The sequence below is a fragment of the Chlorocebus sabaeus genome, chromosome 5 (assembly GCF_047675955.1).
Source record: "Chlorocebus sabaeus isolate Y175 chromosome 5, mChlSab1.0.hap1, whole genome shotgun sequence".
Classification (NCBI taxonomy): domain Eukaryota; kingdom Metazoa; phylum Chordata; class Mammalia; order Primates; family Cercopithecidae; genus Chlorocebus; species Chlorocebus sabaeus.
In genome coordinates, this window is record NC_132908.1 from 43,035,295 (window position 1) to 43,054,669 (window position 19,375).

The following is a 19,375-nucleotide window of genomic DNA, read 5'->3' on the forward strand; positions in this document are numbered from 1 at the left end:
CAGTGTTTAATAAAGACTGCAGTAGTGCACAGCAATGTCCTAGGCTTCACATTCAGCCACCAGTCTTTCACTCACTCGAGCAAATTCCCGTCCTGCAAGCTCCATTCATCCTAAGTCCCCTATTCAGGTATACCGTATTTTATCTTTTATGCCCGATTTTTACTGTTCCTTTTCTGTGTTTAGATATGCTTAGGTACACAGATACCATTGTGTTGCAATTGCCAGCAGTTTTCAGTACAGTAACATGTGGTACTGGTTTGTAGCCTAGGAGCAGTAGGCCATACTAGACAGCCTAGGTGTGTAGTAGGCTGTTACATCTAAGTCTGTGTAAATGCACTGTCGTCATTCATGCAAAGACACGATCATCTTATGACATATTTCCAAGAACGTATCTATGTTAATTGATGAATGACTGTACTTGATCACATTTTATCAGCAATTGATGCAGACCGTAATCTGGACATAATGTAGTGCCATTATTCACTATTGCTAATGCAATAACATTCTTGAAAGCCGCAGTGGATGAATTGAAACCAGAAGTTGTAAATGCCTGCTAGAGGAACTTATGGAGTGAAGTCTTGAATGATTTTAAAGGCTTCTCTGGCATCAGTGGAGAAGTTAGGAAAACCATTCATGCAGCAAGACAAGTTGGTGGAGAAGGGTTGCTGACATGCTTGCTGAAGTGGCAGAAGATACTGAAGGCCATCAAGAAGTGTTAACAAAGGAATTGGAAGAACTTGTTGAGTCGTCTGCAGAGAAAGGTGAAGAAATGAAGCAGAACCAGCACTGTGGACATAATCGAGATGTGATAAAGTGTTTCAAATTGCACAGGCATTAAAGAATTACGGAATATCTTAGGATGGAATGCAATGTTAAAATTACTCGTATCCTCACTGCAGAATTATAGCCTCTGCAGCAATAGTTTGATTAAAAGAAAGAAAACAACAACTGATTGCAGTGTTCTTCCAGCAGGTCTTGGCAAATAAACAAAACAAAAATCTTCAATTCTCAAGGACCCCCAAACAGCACCGTGTGCTCCCGACACCCAACAAAAAAGACATTGTCATGGCGCAATGCTCTGAGATCACTTGAAGCAGGTGACCTTCCTCCTGATGTATCATCAGAAGGGCAGTAGTAGCCTAATGATATGTCAAATTGTCTACGTAATTTGCCTCACTTCATGTCATTCCATAGTCACTGTGTCATCTCACATTGCCACAGGAAGTGCAGTACAGTAAGGTATTTAGAGAGAGAGAGAGATGGAGACCAGTCACATGACTTTTATTACAGCCTGTTGTCATAATTGTTCTATTTTATCAGTAGTTATGGTTGTTAATCACATATGGTGCCCAGTTTATAAGTTAAACTGTATTTCCGGTGTGTATGTATGTATGTATGCATGCATAGTAAAAAAACAGCATATATAGGGTTATGTATTATCTGCAGTATTACGCATTCACTGGGGGTCTTGACACTATTCCCTGCTGATAAGGGGGAAGGAACCACTATACACATTTAGAGAGAGACATTTTCTTCCATAAATCTACAGAAAATCAGATATTCATTGTTGAAATACCTTAAGGGTTTACAGGACATAAAGCTGGCTTAAGAACACACAGCCAGTTGCACGTTTTGGTGAGCCTGTGGAGGGGGATATCTCTACCTCTAAGCTGTCTGGCCCTGGTGAGGGGAGTGGATTTCCAAGGGCAACAAGGTCTTCTGGAGCTGCTCCTAAATGCAAAGCTCTGATGTGGGGCTCTCAGGTCACTTGCTGCTCCTGTGGCTCCAGCTGCTACCCCTGCTCCCTGAGAAGAGCCCCCAGTAGCTCAAGTCTTGGTACATGGGATATAGGGCCGTCTTTATTACCCTGACTTGCTCCAGGTTTCGGGAGAAGCCTGGGCAAGGCTGTTAATGAACATATGTTTCCTTCTTTGACTTTGGTGTCCAGGCATCAATTTTCCTCGGTTTAATTATTAAGTCTGTGGAAGTTTGCTTATATAACTGGTGTGCTATGGAGGCCTGTGTGATTGTCAGGAAGAAGCGGCCTGCTGTATTACTTCTTGTATTTTTTATTATTTTTTGAGACTGGGTCTTTCTTTGTCAGCCAGGCTGGAGTGCAGTCACACACTCATGGCCCACTGCAACCTCCACCTGATGGGTTTAAGCAGTTCTCCCACCTCAGCCTCCCAAGTAGCTGGCACTACAGGAACGCATCATCACACCTGGCTAATTTTTGCATTTTTTAATAGAGAGAGGATTTGACCATGGTGGCCGGGCTACTTTTGAACTCCTGACCTCAGGTCGTTCTCCTGCCTTGGCCTCCCAAAATGTTGGAATTACAGGCATGAGCCAGTGCAATCTGCCACCTCTTACATTTTTGTCAGTATGTGAGTGTGTTTTAATCAAAGTATTCTGGTATTCTGGTACTCATAGTAGTTTCTTCCATATATGTTTGGCTTCATGATATTTTCTGTCTCAAAAGATATATATGAATGAATTCTCCTCGGAGAATTATCTTTGCCACTTAATTTATTTGGTCCTCAGTGTTACCTTATCTATCGTAAATATAGGCAGTCTTTAATTTTGTTTGTATCTTCTGCCGTATGTTTGGTATTTGTCAATTTCTTTATTTTCAGATTTTTTTTTCTTTTCTGGCAAGTAATGTATGGCTGGTTTTGTTTTAAAATTAAATATTTCAGGCTAGGCATGGTGGCTCATGCCTGTAATTCCAGATTTTGGCAGGCCAAGGCAACAGGATCACTTGAGGTCAGAAGTTCGAGTTCAGCCTGGGCTATAACATAAGGAGATCCTGTCTGTACAAAAAAAAAAAAAAAACCCAAATTGTTTTAAATTCAAAAAATAAAGTCAAATATTTCTGTCATTGATAAGAAATTTAGCACACTCATGTGTAAGTTTACTGCTTTGTATTTAACAGTTTTGTTAACAATATCTGTATAACATCATTGATATGATGTATGTTTTACTTTGTATTATAGTTTTTAGCTACTTTATCTGCTTATTATGCTGCTGGTCAATTTTTTTTTGTTAATTTGTTAGATTGTTGGTTTATAGTTCTGATTATCAACTTACTACTGATTATTGAGCATGTATTTATTAATATACATATCTTAGTGTTCTCTCTTCGATATCTTTTTTCTTTTTCAACATTCATTCAGAATCAGGAGGTATGTGCCCATTTGTTACAAAGGTGTATTGCATGATGCTGAGGTTTAGGATATGACTGAACTCACCACTCAGATAGGAGCATAGTACCCAATTGGTAGGTTTTCAACCCTTGCCCCCAGTCTTGTCTCTTCTCTCTAATCGTCTCCAGTGTCTGTTGTCCCGATCTTTATATTCATATGTACTCAATGATTAGTTCCCCGTTGTGAGAACATGTGGTATTTGTTTTTCTGTTTCTGTATTTGTTTGTTTAGGATAATGGTCTCCAGCTGAACCTATGTTGCTGTAAAGTGAATGACTTTTTTTTTTTTCTGTGGCTGCGTAGTATTCTATGGTGTATATGTAGTACATTTTCTTTATCCAGTTAACTACTGATGGTTATTTATGTTGGTTCCATGTCTTGTTATTGTGAATAGTGGGTCAGTGAACATAGGCATTCATGTGTCATTACGACAGAGTATATTCCTTTGGGTACATACCTGGTAATGGGATTGCTGGTTCAAATGGTTTTGTTTTCAGCTCTTTGAGGAATAGCCACACTGTTGTCCACAATGGTTGAACTAATTTACCCTCCCTCCAATAATGTAAAAGTGTTCTTTTTTCTTTGCAACCTCACTAGCACCTGTTATTTTTGGACTTTCTAATACTATCCATTCTGACTGGTGAAATGTTATCTCATTGTGGTTTTGGTTTGTATTTCTGTGGTGATTAATGATGATAAACCTTCATGTCAGCTGCTTGCGTGTCTTCTTTTGAGAAGTGTCTGTTCATGCCCTTTGCCCACTTTTTAATGGGATTATTTGTTTTTTGTTGATTTCATTAAGTTCCTTCTGCATTCTGGATTTTAGACTTTTGTCAGATGCATAGTTTGTGAATATTTTCTCCCATTTTGTAGGATGTCTGTTTACTTCCTTAATATTTTGTCTTGCTGTGCAGAAACTCTGGCTTAAATAGGTCCCACTTACCAATTTTTGTTTTCTTGAAATTGTTTTTGATGCCTTAGCCATAAATTCTTTGCCAGGGCCAATGTCAAGAAAGGCATTTCCTAGGTTTCCTTCTAGGATTTTCCTAATTTGAGGTCTTACATTTAAATGTTTAACTCATCTTGAGTTGATTTTTGTATATGGTGATATGAAGGGGTCCAGTTTCATTCTTCATATAGACAGAGTTATCCCAGCACCATTTATTGAATAAAGTGTCTTGTCCCCATTGCTTAGTTTTTGTCAACTTTGTTAAAAATCAGCTCATTGTAGTTGTGTGGCTTTATTTCTGAGTTCTCTACTTCTGTTTTATTTGACTATGTGTCTGTTTTTGTACCAGTGCCACGCTGTTTTGGTTACTACAGTCTTGTAGTGTAGTTTGAAGTTAGTCAATGTGATGGCTCCAGCTTTGTCCTTTTCGTTTACAATTACTATGCCTATTTGGGCTCTTTGTGTCTTGGTGCCCAGGGACCCAGCGAGGGGCGAGGGCAGCTCCGAACCAACCCCGATCCTCCCCACTCCCACCTCACGCTTCCCAGAAAGCTTGTCCCTGTCACTCCACCGAGCTGGATCGGGAGCCCTGCCATGCTGAGGGTATCTCCCAGACCCCTGGCTGGTATGGCCAGGCCCCAGGATGAAGGCTCGTGGCAGCCAGAACTAATACAGTCCCCCTGGTCTGGGGCCAAGATGCCAGCTGAGGAGGGCAGGAGTGTCTGGAGCCATGGCTGGTGCCTCAGTGAAAGTGGCAGTTGTGAGGGTTCAGCCCTTTGTAACACATGTTACAACAGACAGGATGCCAAGTGTGTGGTCAGCATGCAGGGCAACACCCCCTCCATCATCAATCCTAAACAGACAAGGATATCCCCAAAAGCTTCACCTTTGACTACTCCTACTGGTCACACACTTCGGTGGAAGATGCTGTTTGCATCTCAGCAGCAAGTGTATCGGGACATTGGACCTGCTGCTCCATGCCTTTGAAGGCTACAATGTGTGCATCTTTGCCTACAGGCAAACCGGGGCTGGGAAATCCTATGCCATGATGGGGCAGCAGGAGCCAGGGTAGCAGAGGATGATGCCACAGCTCTCTGGATTTCTTCTCTCACATTAATGAGAACCAGAGTGCTCAGCTATCCTACTCTGTGGAGGTGAGCTATTTGCAGATCTATTGTGAGTGGGTACGAGACCTCTTGAACCCCAAGAGTCGAGGTTCTCTGTGGGCCCGGGAGCACCGCATCCTGAGCTTCTGCATGCAGGCCCTGTCCAAATTGGCTGTGACCTCCTACGCAGACATTGCTGACCTCATAGACTATGGAAATAAAGCATGGACTGTGGCTACTACTAACATGAATGAGACCAGTAGCCGTTCACATGGTATCTTTACCATTGTCTTCACACAGCGCTGCCTTTAACCAGCTGACTGGGCTGGACTTGGAGAAGGTCAGCTCAGTAAGATCATTTTTGTGGACCTTGTTGGGAGTGAGCGAGTGACTCCTCAGGGACCCGGGGTTGCGCCTGAAGGAGGGCACCAACATCAATAAGTCTCTGATTACTTTAGGAAAGGTGATCTCGGCCCTTGAGGATATGCAATCAAAGAAGCAGAAGTCGGATTTTGTCCCCTACAGAGACTCTGTGCTCACCTGGCTGCTCTGGGAAAATTTGGGTGGATCTCATGCACAGCAAAGATTGCAGCCCTGAGCCCTGCTAACATCAATTACAAGGAGACTCTCATCACCCTCGGGTATGGCGACAGCGCCAAGCAAATCTACAATGCCATCAACAAGGACCCTAATGCCCAGCTGATTAGAGAGCTGCAGGAGGAGGTGGCACTGCTGCGGGAACTACTGATGGCTCAGGGAATGTCAGCCTCTGCTCTGGAAGACCTGAACGTGGAAGAAGGAAGTGTCAGAGGTGCCTTGCCAGCTGTATCGTCTGCTCCCTGCTCCAGTTTCACTCTCATCCCTAACTCCACATAATGGGGAACTGGAGCCATGATTCTCCCCCAACGCAGAGCCCCAGATTGGGCCTGAGGAAGCCATGGAGAGGCTGCAGAAGACAGCGAAGATTATAGCTGAGCTGAATGAGATGTGGGAGAAGCTGTGCAAGGCAGAAGCCCTGAGGATGGAGAGAGAAGTGTTGCTGGCATCACGAGCCAGAGTGGTGACTCCTGAAGGGACTAGTTACCTAGAATACAAACACTCACAAAACAGTAAGGGAAACAAATCAACTAGAAAATGGACAAAAATGTGAGCAGACATTTTCACTGAACTGGACATAAAGATGCACTCCACTAGTCCTGTGGAGTGGGGACTTGCGGTGTCTCTTCTGGGCGCACCCATGGCCATTCATGGACCAATCAGCATGCACTTCCTCCCCTCGGAGGTCTATAAAAGCCCTGGGATCAGCCAGAGAAGGGCAGAAGACATCCAGACAACAAAGAAGCCAGAAGTCATTTGACTATCACCTGCAGAGAGGAGTATTCTGTCTGCTGACAGGTGGAGCTGATGAGATGACCGGCTACAGAGAGGACCTGTCATCTCTGCTGAGAGCTGCAGAGGTGACCTGAGCAGCTGCAGAGAGGACCTACCCTCTCTGCTGATTGGTGCAGAGTCGAACTGCTGGCAGAGAGAAACCATTCTCCAGGGTCGCCTCCCCACCACTGAAAGCTGTGGAGAAGGTCGTCTCCTACCGAGGAGCTAAGGAGAGGACACTTACCCTCTCCTGCCGAGGAGCTGCGGAGAGGACCTGCCAGCAGCGAGGAGCCACTCTCCAGGGCTGCCTCTCCTCTGAGAGCCACAGACCTTACCATCTCCTACTGAAGCGCTGGGAAGAGGACTTACCCTCTCTTGCTGAAGAACTGCAGGGAGGACCTGCAGGCAACGAGGACCCACTCTCGTCAGGGCCTCTCCTTTGCTGAGAACTGAACACTTAATGGATGACCTGACTACAGAGAGGAGCTACGGTCTCCTGAGTGCTGTTCTAACATTTAATCAAGCTCGTCTTCATCTCATTCACCTTTATTGTCTGCATATCTCATTTGTACCTCATTCTTCCTGGATACAGGCCAAGAAAAGAACTTGGTGTGGGGCCACAGAGGTTTCTGGCCCAGCCAGAAAATGGACACCTGAAGTCCCATAAGAGTCTCAATTTGCATTTCCTTAGTAGTTAGTGATGTTGAGCATTTTTCTCATGTTAGTTGCCGTCTTTATATCCACTTCAGTGGAAATGTCTGCTCGCATTTTTGCCCATTTTCTAGTTGATTTGTTCCTCTCACTGTTTTGTGAGTGTTTGCATTCTAGGTAACTAGTCCTTTCAGGAGTCACCACTCTGGCTCATCTGAACTGAAATGTCTCTCATCGTTGTGTGAGTTGTGGTAATGGTTTAACTGGGCTCTTTGCCCAGCCTCATGGAGTTTCACCCTATTCACTTGAGATTTAATATTAAGGAAGAGACTAGAGGAGAATCCTCTGCAAATTTCTGGAGTTCTTTTTGTGATTTTTTTTTTTTTTTTTTTTTTTTTTTTTTTTGAGACAGTCTTGCTCTGTCACCCAGGCTGGAGTGCAGTGGCACCTGAGGTTAAGTGACCTTCCCACCTCAACCTTCCAGATTGCTGGTGCTACAGGTGTGCACCACCACACCCAGCTAATTTTTTTTAAAGAGATAGGGTCTTACTATGTAGCCCAGGCTTGTCTCAAACTCCTGGATTGAAGTGATCTGCCCTCCTTAGCCTCCCAAAGTGCTGGGTTTACAGGTGTGAGCCACTGTGCCCGGCCTGTGATTAAGTCTCTTGGTACTTTTTTTTTTTCCAAAAAATTCCAGCTCGCTCTTTCGCCAAACTCTGATCTCTGTTTCCTCAGCTCAGTGAGATGCTATGCTCTGCTGAAATTTCACTTTATCGGCTGCAGTCTGGAAGGTCCCTCAGGCAGAAAGTCAGGGTAATGACAGGACTCGCAACTTTTGTTTCCCTTCTTTCAGGGATCATCGCCCTGCCTTATCCATTGCTTTAAAACTGTTGGCCGGGCGCGGTGGCTCAAGCCTGTAATCCCAGCACTTTGGGAGGCCGAGACGGGCGGATCACGAGGTCAGGAGATCGAGACCATCCTGGCTAAAACGGTGAAACCCCGTCTCTACTAAAAAATACAAAAAACTAGCCGGCCACTGCACTCCAGCCTGGGCGACAGAGCGAGACTCCGTCTCAAAAAAAAAAAAAAAAAAAAAGAAAACTCTTGTTTCGTATATTTTGTCCAGTTTTGTAGCTGTTTGTTGATGGAAAAGTAAATTTAGTCCCAGTAACTCTTTTTTTTTTTTTTTTAATACCTTAAGTTCTAGGGTACATGTGCACAACGTGTGGGTTTGTTACATATGTATACGTGTGCCATGTTGGTGTGCTGCACCTGTTAACTCGTCATTTACATTAGGTATGTCTCCTAATGCTATCCCTCCCCACTACCCCCTCCCCAAAATAGGACCCGGTGTGTGATGCCCCCCTTCCTGTGTCCAAGTGATCTCATTTTTCAATTCCCACCTATGAATGAGAACATGCAGTATTTGGTTTTCTGTTCTTGCGATAGTTTGCTGAGAATGATGGTTTCCAGCTGCATCCATATCCCTACAAAGGACACGAACTCATGCTTTTTTATGGCTGCATAGTATTTCATGGCATATATGTGCCACATTTTCTTAATCCAGTCTGTCACTGATGGACATTTGGGTTGATTCCAAGTCTTTACTATTGTGAATAGTGCCACAGTAAACATATGCGTGCTTGTGTCTTTATAGCTGCATGACTTATAATCCTTTGGGTATATCCCCAGTAATGGGATGGCTGGGTCAAATGGTATGTCTAGTTCTAGATCCTTGAGGAATCGCCACACTGTTTTCCACAATGGTTGAACTAGTTTACAGTCCCACCAACAGTGTAAAAGTGTTCCTGTTTCTCCACATCCTCTCCAGCACTTCTTGTTTCTTGATTTTTTAATGATTGCCATTCTAACTGGTGTGAGATGGTATCTCATGTGGTTTTGATGTGCATTTCTCTGATGGCGAGTGACGATGAGCATTTTTTCATGTGTCTGTTGGCTGTATGAATGTTTTCTTTTGAGAAGTGTCTGTTCATATCCTTTGCCCACTTTTTGATGGGGTTTTTTTTTCTTGTAAATTTGATTGAGTTCTTTATAGGTTCTGGATATTAGCCCTTTGTCAGATGAGTAGATTGCAAAAATGTTACCCCATTCTGTAGGTTGCCTGTTCACTCTGATGGTAGTTTCTTTTGCTGTGCAGAAGCTCTTTAGTTTAATTAGATCCCATTTGTCAATTTTGGCTTTTGTTGCCGTTGCTTTTGGTGTTTTAGACATGAAGTCCTTGCCCATGTCTATGTCCTGAGTGGTATTACCTACGTTTTCTTCTAGGGTTTTTACGGTTTAAGGTCTAACATTTAAGTCTCTAATCCATCTCGAATTAATTTTCGTATAAGGTGTAAGGAAAGGATCCAGTTTCAGCTTTCTACTTACGGCTAGCCAGTTTTCCCAGCACCATTTACTAAATAGGGAATCCTTTCCCCATTTCTTGTTTTTGTCAGGTTTGTCAAAGATCAGATGGCTGTAGGTGTGTGGTGTTATTTCTGAGGGCTCTGTTCTGTTCCATTGGTCTGTATCTCTGTTTTGGTACCAGTACCATGCTGTTTTGGTTACTGTAGTCTTCTGGTATAGTTTGAAGTCAGGTAGCGTGATGCCTCCAGCTTTGTTCTTTTGGCTTAGGATTGTCTTGGCAATGCGGGGTCTTTTTTGGTTCCATATGAACTTTAAAGCAGTTTTCTCCAATTCTGTGAAGAAAGTCATTGGTAGCTTAATGGGGATGGCATTTAGTCTATAAATTACCTTGGGCAATATGGCCATTTTCACAATATTGATTCTATCCATGAGCATGGTACGTTCTTCCATTTGTTTGTGTCCTCTTTTATTTCACTGAGTAGTAGTTTGTAGTTCTCCTTGAAGAGGTCCTTTACATCCCTTGTAAGTTGGATTCCTAGGTATTTTATTCTCTTTGAAGCTTTTGTGAATGGGAGTTCATTCATGATTTGACTCTCTGTTTGTTACTGGTGTATAAGAATGCTTTTGATTTTTGCACATTGATTTTGTATCCTGAGACTTTGCTGAAGTTGCTTATCAGCTTAAGGAGATTTTGGGCTGAGATGATGGGGTTATCTAAATATAGAATCATGTCATCTGCAAACAGGGACAATTTGACTTCTTCTTTTCCTAACTAAATACCCTTTATTTCTTTCTCTTGCCTGATTGCCCTAGTCAGAACTTCCAACACTATGTTGAATAGGAGTGGTGAGAGAGGGCATCCCTGTCTTGTGCCAGTTTTCAAAGGGAATGCTTCCAGTTTTTGCCCATTCAGTATGATATTGGCTGTGGGTTTGTCATAAATAGCTCTTATGATTTTGAGATATGTTCCATCAATACCGAATTTATTGAGAGTTTTTAGCATGAAGGGCTGTTGAATTTTGTCAAAAGCCTTTTCTGCATCTATTGAGATAATCATGTGGTTTTTGTCTTTGGTTCTGTTTATATGCTGGATTACATTTATTGATAATTTGTGTGTGTTGAACCAGCCTTGCATCCCAGGGATGAAGCCTTCTTGATCATGGTGGATAAGCTTTTTGACGTGTTGCTGGATTCGGTTTGCCAGTATTTTATTGAGGATTTTTGCATCGATGTTCATCAGAGATATTGATCTAAAATTCTCTTTTTTTGTTGTATTTCTGTCAGGCTTTGGTATCAGGATGATGGTGGCCTCATAATATGAGTTAGGGAGGATTCCCTCTTTTTCTATTGATTGGAATAGTTTCAGAAGGAATGGTACCAACTCCTCCTTGTACGTCTGGTAGAATTCAGCTGTGAATCCGTCTGGTCCTGGACTTTTTTTGGTTGATAGGGTATTAATTATTACCTCAACTTCAGAGCCTGCTATTGGTCTGTTCAGGGATTCAACTTCTTCCTGGTTTAGTCTTGGGAGAGTGTAAGCATCTAGGAAATTATCCATTTCTTCTAGGTTTTCTAGTTCATTTGTGTAGAGGTGTTTATAGTATTCTCTGACGGTAGTTTGTATTTCTGTGGGGTCGGTGATGATATCACCTTTATCATTTTTTATTGCGTCTATTTGATTCTTCTGTCTTTTCTTCTTTATTAGTCTTGCTAGCGGTCTATCAATTTTGTTGATCTTTTCAAAAAACCAATTCCTGGATTCATTAATTTTTTTGGAGGGTTTTTTGTGTCTCTGTCTCCTTCAGTTCTGCTCTGACCTTAGTTATTTCTTGCCTTCTGCTAACTTTTGAATGTGTTTGCTCTTGCTTCTCTAGTTCTTTTAATTGTGATGCTAGGGTGTCAATTTTACATCTTTCCTGCTTTCTCTTGTGAGCATTTAGTGCTATAAATTTCCCTCTACACACTGCTTTAAATGTGTCCCAGAGATTCTGGTATGTTGTATCTTTGTTCTCATTGGTTTCAAAGAACATCTTGATTTCTATCTTCATTTCGTTATGTACCCAGTAGTTATTCAGGAGCAGGTTGTTCAGTTTCCATGTAGTTGAACGGTTTTGATTGAGTTTCTTAGTCCTGAGTTCTAGTTTAATCGCAGTGTGGTCTGAGAGATGGTTTGTTATATTTTCTGTTCTTGTACATTTGCTGAGGAGTGCTTTACTTACAACCATGTGGTCAATTTTGGAATAAGTGCGATGTGGTGCTGAGAAGAAAGTATATTCTGTTGATTTGGGGTGGAGAGTTCTGTAGATGTCTATTAAGTCCGCTTGGTGCAGAATTGAGTTCAATTCCTGGATATCCTTGTTAACTTTCTGTCTCGATCTGTCTAATGTTGACAGTGGGGTGTTAAAGTCTCCCATTATTATTGTGTGGGAGTCTGTCTTTGTAAGTCTCTAAGGACTTGCTTTATGAATCTGGGTGCTAAGTTTAAAACTCTTAAGTGTGGAATAAAGTTGGGCAAGTGTGGACAGGCGCCTGCAGACTGGAAGGGAACTGAAGCGGGCATCCTGGGGGTTGTCAGGGCCTGGCGGAGCCCCCAGCAGCCCAGCGCTCTCTGTAGTGAGCGGAGGTGGGCAACTGAGAACCGGTATATATAAAGTTACAGTTACAGTTATATATATATAAAGTTACAGTATATTTATGGTACCCAGTGGACTATGTAGCTATTTATAGAGGGATTCCATGTAATTGCAATTTTTTCTTTCTTTTTTTTTTTTTTGAAATGGAGTTTCACTCTAGTTGCTTAGTCTGTAGTGCAGTGGCACGATCTCAACTCACTGCAACCTCTGCCTCCTGGGTTCCAGCAATTCTCCTGCCTCAGCCTCCCAAGTAGCTGGGATTACAGGCATGCACCACCATGCCTGGATAATTGAGACAGAGTCTCACTGCCCCCCAGGCTGAAGTGCGGTGGCGTGATCTCGGCTCACTGCAAGCTCCACCTCCCAGGTTCACGCCATTCTCCTGACTCAGTCTCCCAAGTAGCTGGGACTATAGGCACCCGCCACCATGCCTGGCTAATTTTTTGTAGTTTCAGTAGCGATGGAGTTTCACCGTGTTAGCCAGGCTGTTCTCGAACTGCTGACCTCATGTGTTCTGCCCGCCTCGGCCTCCCAAAGTGCTGGGTTTACAGGCGTGAGCCACTGCATCCGGCACATTGTCATTTTCATTTAATACTCTTTGGTTGTACAGATGCTCTCCCACGCAAGAGAGCTGATACCGTAACAATAGCTAAAACATTATTTAAAAATGTATTTTTGATCGGGCGTGGTGGCTCACGCCTATAATCCGAGCATTGTGGAAGGCTGAGGTGGATGGATCACCTGAGGTCGGGAGTTCGAGACCATCCTGGCCAACGTGGTAAAACCCCATCTCTACTAAAAATACAGAAATTAACTGGGTATGGTGGCGGGTGCCTGTAATCCCAGCTATTCAGGAGGTTGAGGCAGGAGACTCACTTGAACCTGGGAGGCAGAGGTTGCAGTGTGCCAAGATCATGACACTGCACTCCAGCCTGAGCGACAGTGTGGTCTCAAAAATAAGAAAAAAAAAAAAAAGGGAGGGAGAGGGAGTTCCTCATGTGACCTTTCTGGAGAGCTCTCCAGTGATAAAGGTACTTGTCTTACTTGATAAGTTACAAAACAATTAAATATTACAGATAAAATAACATTAAACTAAGCTAACTGAATTGACTGGATTGTCTTGATCGAAGGTATTACACATTGATGAGAATCAGATCCACTTGCAGTGGAAAACGTAAGTTACTCCTTATGAAATAGTCACTAGAAGAGCTATGCTCCTAATAATAGAATCTCAATGCATCATCTTCTAAACTCTGATATGACCAAATGCATCAAAGCCTTAATGCATTATGTATTTTCACCAAGTAAAAACAGCTTGTTGTGGTACACCAGTTGAGGACAAACCATTCATGATCTGAAACCCAGAGATTGTGTCTTCTGGAAACAACATCAGGGAAATACTGCCCTTGTCACTCACACTGTAGGAGAGTTTCAGGACCAGAAACCTTGGGTTTATAAAATCTAACAACTCAGAAGGGTCCCATCAAGACTTTTGGAACTGTGCACTCATTAGAGACCTTAAGGTAAAGCTAACCAGGAAACTTTCTCCCCAGGTGCAGATAACATCCTGAACATGAACAGCCTTCCCAAGATTACAAATCAAGACTTCTCTACTATCATGACACTCTTACCTCAATTTTTTTCTTCCTCATACCTCTATAAACAAAGTACAAAATGGATCTTGTGTAAAAGGGATATACTTATATTTGTGAAGGATTTTACAACTAAGCTTAAAAGGTATGACTTTATGCCTTGATATATAAATGATGAAGAGAGAAAATGGGTGAGAAATGGAAATAATGTATTTGTTGACTCAGAAACAGAACATTGGTCTACTCCTCTTCACTTATATCATAGGTTAGAGAGAGCATTGCCAAGAGGCCTTCACTCTTCTGGCTGTGCATTGTTTGTTTGATCTCTTTTTATGGTTTGAAGTAAATGAAGCAATGATGAAAAGTTTATCTCTCATAAAACTCCCTGAAGCAGATTCTACTGTAAAGGCTACAGTTGCACAACAGGCTTCTCTGAATTATCTAGCTAAAGTTGTACTAGATAAATATACTCTAGATTACTTCCTGGATGAACAGAAAAGAATCTGTGCAGTTGCTGATGCTTCTTGTTGCACACAGATGAATACAGTGGCTATTATACAGACCCATTTGTAGCCTTCCCACCTCTGCATCACCTCCACTAAAGATGCAAATGCATGCATGCAGGCCAGGAGCCCCACACCCATGATTGTCCCACTCTCACCATCGCAGGCATAACTGCAAACATGGACACCAGCATCCCTATCCCTGCATGCACCCCATATCCAGCATAAGCATGAGCAGGAGCACTGTAGCCTCATTTGTGCTGGTATCTTTCCCCAGCCAATGAATATCCATACTGCTGCACTGCCGTGACTACTCCATGCATGGATGAGAATGAATCCTGCTGCCATCATCCTGATGAAGTCTTTTGGCTAGCACCACCCATCAGAGTGTTGTGGCCAGAGGACTGAGAACAACTCTAGTCCCTCCAGCACAGCTGCTTTTTATCCTGGAGAGGTCAGAGAACAAAGCCAAGGTTCTACTGTCAGCCCCCAAGTGTTAGACTATGCAGGCCAGGAGTGCTGAGTTCAGCCTTGGCCCCTTAAAATCTTCCAGAAGTTAACCTAGTCAGCTGCACCCACCTTGTGCTACAATTAATAGGGAATCACACAAGATCAACAACAACAACAACAATGGACAACAACTTGAACTCTTTTCGCCTTTAGAAGAGAAAAGTGCAGCTTACTGCAAGCATTCATAATTCTACATAGACATACTCTTTGAGGCTGAAGCAAATCTAATTTTCAAAGTGAAAATAAAATAAAAAACTTTTCTTGGTTATTTATAAACAGAACTAACCTCAGAATCATTTGAATAATCAGAATCATCTATTTCAGAAAAATCAGATTTATCACATGAATCTTCAGCCAGCAATTGTTTGAGAATGATGGTAACATCATGCATAGAAATGCTGTTTTCTAGGATTAGTGATTTTCAGCAATCAAGAAATACTATATATTTTAATGAAAATACCACTACTAAAAACAAAATGCTAAAAATATAATAATGTCTTTTGTTTCCAAAGTCAATATACAAGAGTGATGCAAGAATAATAATAAAAGTGAGATATTCTGACAAAGTTATCTTGGGCTAAATGCTGCAGCCACAAGCACTGCTGGTGAGTATTCTCAGGGCAAACAGGAAAAGGATTAAAGATTGAAGGAACACCAGCCCACACAGATGAGAAGAAAACACTGCAACAACTGTGGCAACTTAAAAAGTCAGAATGTCTTTGTCCCTCCAAAGGATCATACTAGTTTTTCAGCAATGGTTTTTAATTAAGTTGAAATGGCTAAAATGACAGAAATTGAATTAGAATATAAATAAAAATGAAGATAATTGACATCCAGGAGGAAGTTAAAACCCACTACAAGGAATCTAAGAAAACAATAGAGGAGACAAAAGACAAAAACGGACATTTTAGTAAAGAATAAAACTGATCTGATAGAGCTGACAAACTCACTTCAAACATTTTATAGTACAATCACAAGTATTAACAGTGAAATAGAGCAATCTGAGGAAAGAATCCCAAATCTGAAAGACTTATTCTCTGAAATAACTCAGCCAGACAAAAATAAAGTAAGATAAAGAAGTATGAACAAAACCTTTGAGAAATATGAGATTATGTAAAGAGAAAAAAATCTATGGCTCATTGGCATCCATGAAAGAAAGGAAGATAAAGTAAGCAACTTGGAAAACACATTTGAGGATGTTATCCACAATTTCACTGATCTTATCAGAGAGGCCAACACTCAAATTCAGGAAATGCAGAAAACCCCTGAGAAATGCTTTCATATTCTCCAAGGTTTAAATGAAAGATTACATTCAAATGTAATTGTATAACCCAGAAGAGATTAGGGGCCTATATTTAGCATTTTTTAAGAAAAGAAATTCCAATCAAGAATTTCTTGTCCAGCCAAACTGAGCTTCATAGATAAAGGAGAAAGAAGATCCTTTTCAGACAAGCAAATGCTAAGGGAATTCCTTTACCACCAGGCCTATCTTACAAGAGGTCCCGAAGGGAGTGCTAAATATGGAAAGGAAAACCGCTACTTGCCACACACACACACACACACACACGCACATACATACATAGACTATTGAAAGTATAAAGCGACCACACAATCAAGTGTCCACGTAACCAACTAACAACAAAATGACAGCATCAAATGCATACATGTCAATATTAAACTTGAATAATAAGAGGCTAAGTGCTCCCCAATTAACAGGCAGAGTAGCAAGTTGGGTAAAGAAGCAAAATCCAACTCATCTCAAATGCAATAACATTCATAGGCTTGAAATAAAGGGATGGAGAAAAATCTACCAAGCAAAAGGAAAACTAATAAAGCAGGGATTGCTATTCAAATTTCAGTCAAAACAGACTTCACCACAAAGAACAAAAAAGACAAGGAAATTACATATTGGAAAAAAACCTATTCTTAATATATATGCACCCAACGCAGGAGCACCCAGATTCATAAAGCAAGATCTTACAGCCTTATGAAGAGACATAGATAATCACTGAAAAATAGTGGGGGACTTCAATAGCCCATTGAAAATATTAGATCATCGAGGAAGAAAGCTAACAAAAGATATTTGGGACCTTAACACCTACCTAATGGTCCTAATAGACTTCTAGAAAGCTCTCCACCCCCAAAACAACAGAATATACCTTCTTGGTCATCTGCACATGGCACATAATCTAAAATTGAACAGACATCCAGCCATAAAACAATCCTTAGCAAATTTTTAAAAACCAAAAGCTTACCACACACACTCTGAAAACATAGTGCAATAAAAACAGAAATGAGTACTAAGAAAATCTCTAACAACCATACCATTACATGGAAATTAACCTGCTCCTCAGTGACTTTAGGGTAAAGAATAAGATTAAGGAATAAATCTAGAAAATCTTTGAAAATAATGGAAAATAATTTGAAAGAATGAATGAAATTAATAGACGGCTAGTTAGACCAATGAAAAAACCCAAAAGATTCAAAAGAGAAGATCTAAATAAACACAATAAGAAATGACAAAGGGGACATTACCACCTACCCCACAGTAATACAAAATTTCTGTGATTTAAAACACACACACACACACACGCACGCACGACCTCTATGCAAACACAAACTAGAAAACAGAAGAATTGGATAAATTTCCTGGAAATTGACAATCTCCCAAGATTGAACTAAGACAAAATTGAATTTCTTAACAGACTTATAGTGAGTTGTGATATTGAATCAGTAATAAAAAGCCTGCCAACTAGAAAAAGCCCAAGAACAGATGGATTCACAACCAAATTTTACCAGGTGTATAAATTAGATCTAGTAAGATTCCTACTGAAACTGTTACAAAAAATTGTCTGGGAGTGTTGGATCCCTAGCTCTGGGGGATATTCAAGGAGGATACTAAAGCAGACCTGTGGAGGGGTCTAGGTGGAAAGGAACACAGACCTCCTGCCAATAGCCATGTAACTGAGACATCTTACAAGGGGATCTTCCAACCTCAGTCAAGCCTCTCAGTGCCATCACCCCTAATATCTGATTTAAAACTCATGAAAGATCTCAAGCCATAATTCTATAGCCAAGTTGCTCTCAGATTTCTGACCAATGGCAACCATGATAAAATTATCTAACCGAGCTATAAAATTTCAGGGAAATTTGTTATAAACTCTTAGAGCTCCACCCTTATTACTTAATCACCTACCAAATACCCCACCTCCAAATGTCATCACACTGGGCGTTAGGTTTCAACGTATGAATTTTGGGGTAAAGGCATAAACATTCATCCTATAGCACAATAAAGTCAATGTAAAAGCATTAAGAGAAAGCAGATTTTATGTATTTTGTGATTCACATACTGACTTAACAAAATGTCAAGTGAAAGTATAGAAATACTACAAGTTAAGATGAATATTTTATAACACTATAAAATAAGTATGTTGTTTAATAAGACTGTCATATTTCTCTTTAAATTGCCTTCACATATTTTCACTTACCCTATTTTTCTTAAAAATCATATTATTTACTGTGATTAAGTTTTAATGCGTGTCCAGAACCAATTCATTGTATTTATTATATTTTGGTTTATAGAAACAAAAGTCTTAGGATGATGAGTTTAGGATAAACGCTCAGCAAATAAGCTTCTACTTCCAAGTGTAAACTAAGGAGTGGTATCCCCTCGTCCTTTTTCTAGTCGTCTTCTGGTTTCGGTTGCTTCTCACCATCACTGTGTGTCATCATGAGTACTGGCATTATCATCTTCCCTAACACATACTATTCTGATTTTTCTGTATGAACAAACTTGCATAAAGCACAAATGATTTTACTCTTTAAAAGTACAAGTAACGTCTTTAACCTTTGATTGACTTTTTCTATTTAATGTTATTGATAGTACGCTTCTTAAAATGAAATAATTTTCCTAATCTTTCACTTTTTGATGACGCGTAATTCAACTAAAAATTGGAAATATTTATCCATAATGATAATGAGATGCCCAGAAAAGTATCTTTAAGGTATTTATCATAGCGCAACAGGAATGTCAAAATATACCATCTGTTAGTGAATCATTGTTCTTTAAAAGATTAGTGATGGCTGTGTTGTCTTTCCGTGAATACTTTGAAATACCAGTTACAGCTAGCTCTTTTAATTTGAAAAATATAAAACAATAATAAATTAACAGCTAGAATTCTAAAATATATAGAGAAAGGAGAATTAAATGAGGCAATGTCTCACATATTCAGCATTTCGGGAAGACTCATACAAGGGAATTTGCTAGGATGAATATGTGTATTTTTGAAGTGATCAGATTTTAAAAATTGTAACTTTTTCTTTGTTTCTTAAACATTATACACTAAAATCATGTCAGAAGTATACCATATTCTAACGTAAAATAGTTCTGTCTCTACTGAAGGTCAATCTCCTGACAGTGTGACTATTTAATATAGATAGCGAGACTTGTGATCGCTGCTGCCAGTTTGCTGTGAATGAGAAATTTCC

At 40.8% G+C, this 19,375-nt stretch overlaps 2 pseudogenes; both read left to right on the forward strand.

The window, feature by feature from the left end:
• Nucleotides 1-19,375, forward strand: part of LOC103233516 (SHC SH2 domain-binding protein 1-like) — a 632,774-nt pseudogene that overhangs the window by 391,040 nt on the left and 222,359 nt on the right.
• On the forward strand, nucleotides 4,885-7,077 carry LOC103232109 (kinesin-like protein KIF1C pseudogene; annotated as a pseudogene).